Source organism: Epargyreus clarus, unplaced genomic scaffold (genome assembly GCF_041222505.1).
Source record: "Epargyreus clarus isolate Ecla_fem2 unplaced genomic scaffold, WU_Ecla_fem_2.2 ptg000019l, whole genome shotgun sequence".
In the NCBI taxonomy this organism is placed as follows: Eukaryota; Metazoa; Arthropoda; class Insecta; order Lepidoptera; family Hesperiidae; genus Epargyreus; species Epargyreus clarus.
This window is the reverse complement of record NW_027332227.1, coordinates 3,465,912-3,474,289: the sequence shown is the minus strand read 5'-3', so window position 1 is coordinate 3,474,289 and position 8,378 is coordinate 3,465,912. Positions and strand designations below refer to the sequence as shown.

The 8,378-nt window shown below is 34.1% G+C and overlaps 1 protein-coding gene across 3 annotated transcripts in view; it reads left to right on the top strand.

Moving 5' to 3' along the window:
* Positions 1-3,185: 3,185 nt before the first annotated feature.
* The window catches only part of NGR-A24 (neuropeptide receptor A24), a 146,185-nt gene continuing 140,992 nt past the window's right edge, over positions 3,186-8,378 (top strand). For 2 of the 3 annotated variants that reach the window (XM_073083513.1, XM_073083511.1), the window contains exon 1: positions 3,186-3,313. The gene's annotated coding sequence lies outside the window, so the exon portion shown is untranslated. The remainder of the gene's footprint in view (positions 3,314-8,378) is intronic. The other variant, XM_073083512.1, reaches the window with a different exon arrangement.

Genomic DNA, 8,378 nt, shown 5'->3' with positions numbered 1-8,378 from the left:
TTACAGCTTAGTCCTCAAGGGTAGCGGCGCATCTGTGCTCGACCTCAAATAGAAATATCTAATCCTATCTGGGGTTGATTACATGTCTATCGGCGGCAGTAGCCACTTACCATCAGGACTGTATGCTCGTCTGCTTCTCCTATATTATAAAAAACATAAAAGTTAACGTCACAGACATCATCAAACATCCAACTTTACTTAGCTAGTTGTAAAAGTATTGAAAAGAAACATCAATATTGCTTTTATCAAAGTTTTAAGCTTCCATTTTGCCTGGGTCTTTGTACAAAGTACTGGCTTAGCAGCACGTGACCAGGGTTCAGATGGATTGGTTTTAGCTTAAATATATCTTCCAATACTTTCACGTATCTACTTATGGTTGCTTGGTTACTGATCACAAGAGCCGAGCAAAGAAATTTGGGAATAAATCTAGGCTCAGATAAAATAATATTAGCTAAGTATATCCTTACAATAACTTTTCTTGCTGATTATTCTTTGTAAAGAATTGATATTGTTTAATACATTTCTTTGATAACAATTCGATTTCTTTAATAATGATTTCGAGGTACGAACATATATTATGGTGCAATTTATTACTATCTTAAGTAAAGACTTATGGTTCAGTTCTCAAGTATCTTTACAGATTGGAAAAGATTACATTTAATTCATAATATAAAGAATATTGTGAAATATGCCTCACACGCGGATGGAAAATATAAGAAAAACTGCGATTTCTCATTATGTTCTTAAAGCTATATAAAGTCTTTCAAACTATGGCCTAAAATATCTTCATAATATTCTGCCTAGTAATAAGACTAGGAGGTAATTTGATAATTACTTATTATATATGTATTAGCTGACCCGGCAAACGTTGTGTTGCCATATAAATACAAAAAAATGTTAAGGGTGAACAACCCTTATCACTTAGGGATATGAAAAATAGATAGTAGCCGATTGTCAGAACTACTGAATATGCATATAAAATTTGGTGAAAATCAGTAAAGCCGTTTCGGAGGACTACGGTAACTAACATTGTGACACGAGAATTTTATATATAAGATGTAATTTTTTGTTCGTATTTTTCTGAGAAATTCCTTTTATTTGTCATCCGTATAAAATATAATTGGTCCGCCATCTTGAGGTGTCCGACAAATTGAATTTAGAATGTCACCTGAATCCATAGATAAGTATATATATCTCACCGCCTTTTAATTGAAGGAAGCCATTAAACGGCTGACAGAATTGTCAGCTGTATCTGTCATGGTGTAATTTACTCGGAATAATGCCGACATGTGCAGTTAAGACACGAAATCGAAGAAAAAGTGCGAAGAAATATCATTTCATTCGTAAATGATCAAAAAACAACATTTTTTTAATATTTTCAAACACGAAAATAAATGACAGTGAAAATTGTCAAAAGGTTACATTAAGAGCGAATAATCTTTACTAATCTATGCCTGATTCAAAATATGTGTTTGAACAATTTTAAATGAATTGCTTGGTTGCCTGGGCATATATACATTTGCAAGCTTTTATCTTTACATACCTGCGAACTAAACGGCGAGTTTAGTGAAATATTAGACAACAAAAAAAATACAACTAACAATTAGAAAACAGAATAAATTCGTTCTATAAACTTCCGTAATAACGAATGTAAATTACGAATAGCATTATTGAGATTTGCGCGGAGTAATAGCCGATTAATAAGGAAAATTGTATCTTCTGCTTCTATTATCTTCCGTTTTATCAAAGATAAATTTTAGATAAAGCTGGTGGTCTAAGATCCGAAGCTAAATCGAACTGGACCGAGCTGATAATAGAATGAAACTCATTTTATAATGAAATTAGTACATTGGGTAATACATTAAAAATGGGTTTGCTAAAAAAATCCTGGACAGGATAATTTTAATTATTTTTTGAAAAATTAAAATTTAATTGAAAATTAAATTTTGCAACATCAAGATAATAAGAAAATTCTATTCTGAGTGAATGTTAAAAACATACAGAATGTGCAGGCTTTGGGTTGCCTATTATTTACGTGGACGAACTACTGGGTTGTCAGGTATAAACAGGTATTTCGCTGGCAACTACTTTCACTCATGATGATAATAGATAAAATTTTATATCAGTAGAAGCGCTGTTTTATTGTGAACACGTTGATATAGGGTTGTCTGCAAAATGAAAATTAATTTTTCAAAAAATAATTAAAATTATCCTGTCCAGGATTTTTTTAGCAAACCCATTTTTAATGTATTACCCAATGTACTAATTTCGTTATAAAATGAGTTTCATTCTATTATCAGCTCGGTCCAGTTCGACTTAGCTTCGGATCTTCTACTATGGTGATGCATTGACTTCTCTGTGATTACAAATATTCTTCGGCCACAGTAACAATATACCATTAGGTTATCTCAAAACTTAGTTTGTTGATTTTACTTAAACTATTTCAGAGACTTGTTTATTTTACAGTTCAAGAAGACTTTGTACTCAAAGTTTTACGTAATCGTCGAAGTTACAGCTAACTAAACTTTTCCTGTATTAAACACAATTTCTTCAATTTTAATTTACCGATAAATTTTATCTGTGCATTACGGCCTTTAAGTTATCTCACGGCATTGATAAACTCATACAAAAGCTATAGGTACATAATTCCATTCTATATTTAAAAAATGTAATTTATAAAATAAAAATACTAAATGATTATCTGTTAAATTCAATTTGCATTCTTGTTATTGTTGCTTAATTTAAATATTCATTGAAATTCTTTTTAAAATAACATATTTTTGTTAATATTAACTAGTGTTCTACGAAATAACCTTAACATTGAACATTGCGCGAATCTCCGTTCCAAACTCAAATCGCGATCAGATAGCGTCGGCTGAACAGCGAACAGTGTCCCAACGACTCTGCCCTCATGAACACCGTTCAACCCGAACGCGCGTCCGTTCACACTTCGCAAAATAAGTTATATTATAAACATTAATTATCTGTTAACGTTTTTTTAATCTGTGAAAGGATTTTCGGAGGTAACTTTTTTCTTAAAAGTTAAGTGCGTTACGAACTTTGTCAGCCATGTGTGGGAAAAGTTTTAAACTTTTTTTACTTTTACTTTCATTGTAAATCTAAATTCTTTTATAATAGACAGTCATAAACTATTTCAGTGATTTTTTTTTTTTTAGTTTTTGTATTGTGATGTGTTTTATTTTTAAATAAGTTATTTAATTGTGTTTCGACAAAATGGTGTAATAATAAAAACTATATGTGCAGTATTTTAAGTTATTGATCCAGAAATTGAGTTCTTCAATACGACGCAGGGGTAAGCATTTTTTATTGTTATTAATAATTAAGTTAAAGGATCCTCGAGCAGCATTATTACATTATTTAAAAATTAGTTACAATTTGAATATAACAAACAATTTGTTATTATTGCTAATTAAAGCTCATATTTATAATTAAGTCTTATTGGTGGTTATATCAAATTGACATAAATTAATTAACATTACGAGTATGTTTTAAGTATATCGCAAACAATGGGCTAATATAATTTTTCCTGAAAACAATCAAGTTTAATTAAAATTATAATGACAACATATATGTGAACATTAGTAAATATTAATTTTGTTATTAAACATATACAATTCACAAATTTTTATGACAATTATTGTTTATATTTATTAAGTTCTTTTAATTTTCTAGTGTAAGTTATTATAATTCTTAAAAAACATAATGTAAATTACAAAACTTCCATCCACGATGTGAACGGCATGTACCTATATACGAGTAGTAATTATTCCTATTAAGGCATTAATACTACTAAAATTAAGAAATTATTATTAATTAAGAAATTAATACTAATCTGAATTACCGCGTTTGATCGAAAAGTATAAGTATGAGTGCTTCAGTACTTCAGCTCCCATAAATTACTTAAACGCTATTAGAACATAATTATGTAAGTAGGTATATTAGTACGAGTAAGTTTACGTAGGTCATACTTTAACGTTTAAAAAATTAAATATATACTAATAAAACAAACAATTTCTTAAATTTTACTTTCAAAATATTTTAAACATAAACAAAAAGTACTAGGTATTTGAAGAGGGTATCATAATTCGTGGTTCGGCTTCAGAGACGCCACGGCAACACCTATTTCTGCCTGAAACGCAGTATTAACTGTTAAGCGATGCTATTATAAGCTGCTGTTCTAGTTTGAAGGGACACACTTATTTAAGAGGCTCCAACCTCGACCTCAAGAATAGCAATCCCTTTGTGACTAACCGTAAGTAAGATTTAAATCCAATTTGGGATAAATATAATGTTGATAGGAAGCAGTTGCCATTTACCATCAGGTAGATACACTCGTTTATTGTTTTAGTAATATTAAACCAAAAAAAAGTAAAAATAGACTCAATTCGATAGAAGCAAAGTTGTGTACTGAAAAATGAGGTGTGCACTAAAATATTAAGGCCGAATGGAAAGCCGCGTGCGGATTACGAACGCCTCTTTTTGAACCTTTTAGACCGGAAACTACTACTTTGCACATAGATTCTGATTTTTAAAGAACACTTTTTAATATTTTAAAAATTTATACGTTTAATTCACGTTCTGTACAATTTTATAAATGTGACTGGTTTGTAGTAAAATATAAAATTAAAAAGCGCGTGCTAGCCAAAAGATTAAGGTAATAAAATGATTAAATCTATTTTCTTACTATAGGTTTACGTTTTGCTGCAACGTTACCTGATGTTAAGTAAGATGCAGCCTTGGATACCTCGGATTAATAAGTACCAATTCATATGTACCACAGTCATACCACATCGCAGTGACAAAAAATGAAAAAGCAGTATGTTGTGGTTGTCCCTGTAGTTCCGGGACCAGAATAGGGCTACGGTATCCCCTGCCTGTCGTAAGAGGCGACTAAAAGGGGGCTTCCGGGGTTGCGGACGGTGGGAGCTCGAACCGCCCGGCCAGCAACCCCGGGATGGACGGCGGTATGTGTGGTCGCATACCGTCGTGAACACCAGATGGTGTGGTGAGTTTCAAGCTCACCTGGGCGGAGCCCGACGGGGCAACGCGCCAAGTGGACTCCGGTTGCGTTCCGTTGGAGATCCCGGAGTCCTGTACGCAGCGCCGAGGACGGCTACCGGGGGCGTTTTAGTGCTGTAAGAATCCCACATAACCCCGTGCCGCTCCCAAGGCATAGGGTACCTTTTGAAGGTTTCCCTGTCGTCAACAAAAAAAAAAAAGCCTTGGATAAAACACGCTTGCCTAGAAGTAGCCTATTCACCCTTGACTTGAACAATCCCAGGTCGTATGTATCGGGAAACAACGAAGGCGGCAGTGTGTTTCATTCTTTGGCAGTTCGCAGCAGGAATGAGTTGATAAAATGAGTTGTTTTTACATTATAGAAGTATCAAACGAGTATGCAGTCCGTCTGATCGTAAGTGGCTCCTGTTGCCCATACTGTCCATCTATAATCAACCTCTAATAGGGTAAGAGTCCTAACTAAGGTCAGCTGCATATGTAACTATCTAAAGGACTCAGATGGAACGCCCTCTCCCTTCTGTACTGTTATTATTAGGAAGAACTAAGTTGATAGTAGTGCCATTGAAGTCAAATAACGAAGAGTTCCTCCACACCCATCCAACCAAAATGCAGCAGCGCTTAATACTGTTACTATAAGACAGAAATAGTGGTTGTGCCACTGAAGTCAAACTTCGGAAAGTTCTACCTTTAAATATCTAGGGATTATTCTTAAGCCATTGTGACCAGTATTGATTTAGGGTGACCTTTCTTAGATGCGCAATATCTGACTGATCAAATATCAACATAGTTATTCCTACAGCACCGTATAGTACGCTGTTCGAAGGTCGGTAGTAATTTATGTGCATAATCATATTGCAAAATTTTAACCAACAAGAAGGGTTATGTTCTTCACGCTTATCTCTGTATGTTGATAATATTATTTAAGTACATCATATATTTAAAACGCTAAAAGGATTTCTATAAATATGATTACATTTATATACATTCGTCTTGCCAGCTCAAATCTTAGATATGTGACGTCATAAAAATATGGCAACTGGGATTATAACGTTAAATTGCGATTTGTTTTCGAGCAATATAGTTTCAAATTAAAGTGCTCCTTGTAAGGATGTCATTAATATTTTAATTAATGTGTTAGTTGTTGTTTTTTTTTTTTGATGATTTTTATTATTATTAACTTCTTTTAGTACTTTACGAATGACGCATATTTATTAGTTAACGAGTTTTTTGAGATATGGGTACTTTAAACTATTATTTCTACAATAATATTTTAGAGTATATCTTTACACATCAAAGGTGATTGAATCCTCTGTTCAACTCCGGTAGCACCATCGTCATCTGCCTAGAAAAGTCAGAAGGGTGTGGTAAGAGAGATATAGCTAATTTTCCGAGGAATTCCAGTCTAGTCCTCAATTCAAATCTAGTTCAAAAGTAAAGTTCATCGTTCATCTTAACGTATAAAAGATATATCAAATGTACACAGAAATAATAAAGCGAAAAAATAAAAATAAAATAAAAGTCTTAATCTAATCTGCACGTTTAAACCTCGTCTGAGCCGTGCCACTGTAAGGCTTCAAAGATAATGTTTGTTATTTATGAACTTTTGGTCTCGGGTTCGATATCAAAACGTAGTTGTACCTATGTGTATATGTATTGTATACCTAATATGCATGTATGATTATGTATGTAATTAAATAATATAGAGTTTCATCCTTACCTTATATAGATAAAGAGATTCTCACAAATTTTGAGTAGTGGTACCATCCCGATGACAAGAAAGTAACACCGCCACACCTATTTGTATGATGGATATCAATGCCAGCCGACTTATACTAATATTCTTATACTTATACGAAGGTGGTAGAACCCTTTGTGGTTCGACTCCGGCGGCACCACCGCCACACCTATTTCTACCTAATAACAGCAGTGTTAGGCGCTCCTGTGTTCCAGTTTGAAGGGTGTGGTAAGGGAGACAGACTTTTCTGAGGCGTTCCAGCTTAGTTCTCAGGGGTAGCGGCGCATCTGTGGGCGACCTCAGGTAGGAATATCTAATCTTATCTAGGGTTGATTACAGATGTCCATGGGCGGCAGTAGCCACTTACCATCAGGTGAACTGCATGCTCGTCTGCTACTTCTATATATAAAAAAAGACTTATTTATACTTATAATTATATAGGTACGACTTATACTTGTAATTGGTTTGCAGGGATGTATACTAAACAACAATACTATGCAATAAAAATACTGATACTATACAAAGATACTATGCAAAGACCTATGCATCTGTGATGGCCCGCCCTCAAGACTACTAAATACTTGAAGTCGGTTTTTATGTCCGTTGTCCAAAAATACCACTTTTTTGGCAATACATTTGTATTTTGTTTCCGTAGCTGGTTTTGTATATTGCGCGAAATTGTACTAGGAAAATATATATCCAAATGCAAAAGCTGGACACAATAGAAAGAACGAAAAGTGTTTTTTAATAAAATATACGTTGTAGGTTTTTTAAACCACTAGCACAGAGCTAGCACAGAAGTATAACTCGCCTCAAAATGGTGTGTTTTTTGCAATATAGGAGTTTAATATAGGAATAGCAGAAGAGCATACAGTCCATCCGAAAGTGCCTACTGCCTCCCATAAACATTTGTAATCAACCCCAAATAAAATTAGATCCTTACCTGAGTTCAGCCACAGTGCGCAGTTACCTCTGAGGACTAAGCCGAATGCCTTGGAAAAGTATGTCTCGCTTACCACAAAACTTTAAACCAGCAAACAGTAGCGCTAAAAGCTATTATAAGGCAAAAACAGTTGTGGCGGTACTAACCCCACTGTCGAACCATAAAGGAACCTTCAAAATCTATCTACAATAGCAATACAGTAGAGGAAAGAACCTTTCACTGAGCAATGCTTTGGCGATTGTAAAATCTCCCATCGTTTATCTAATTGCCTCGTCGGCATTGACGTCCAGTACTTAGCACTAAGTAGTCGGTTGCAGCCGGGAATTGCAAAGACAATATCAAAGCTTAAGATCGACTCGTCACAAACGAAGAAATAGACGTGTCTATCAACATCTGTACCCTTACCATGAGTTTTTAAAACATCCCACAATTTTACGTTACGTTTCCTCAATCCATTATTCTGTTCCGTTTGCTTCAGTAGACTGAGTAAACGTAACAATAAGTAAGTGCACAAGTCTTTTTGTCTGCCTCACATGTTCGCAAAAAGAGAGACAAAACATATGTCAATTTAGACATTTAATGTTACGTTACTGACACTATAGTACTGATACAATCCGCTAGGGGCGCTGATTGTAATTTGTTTGGGCAAATACGTAAACA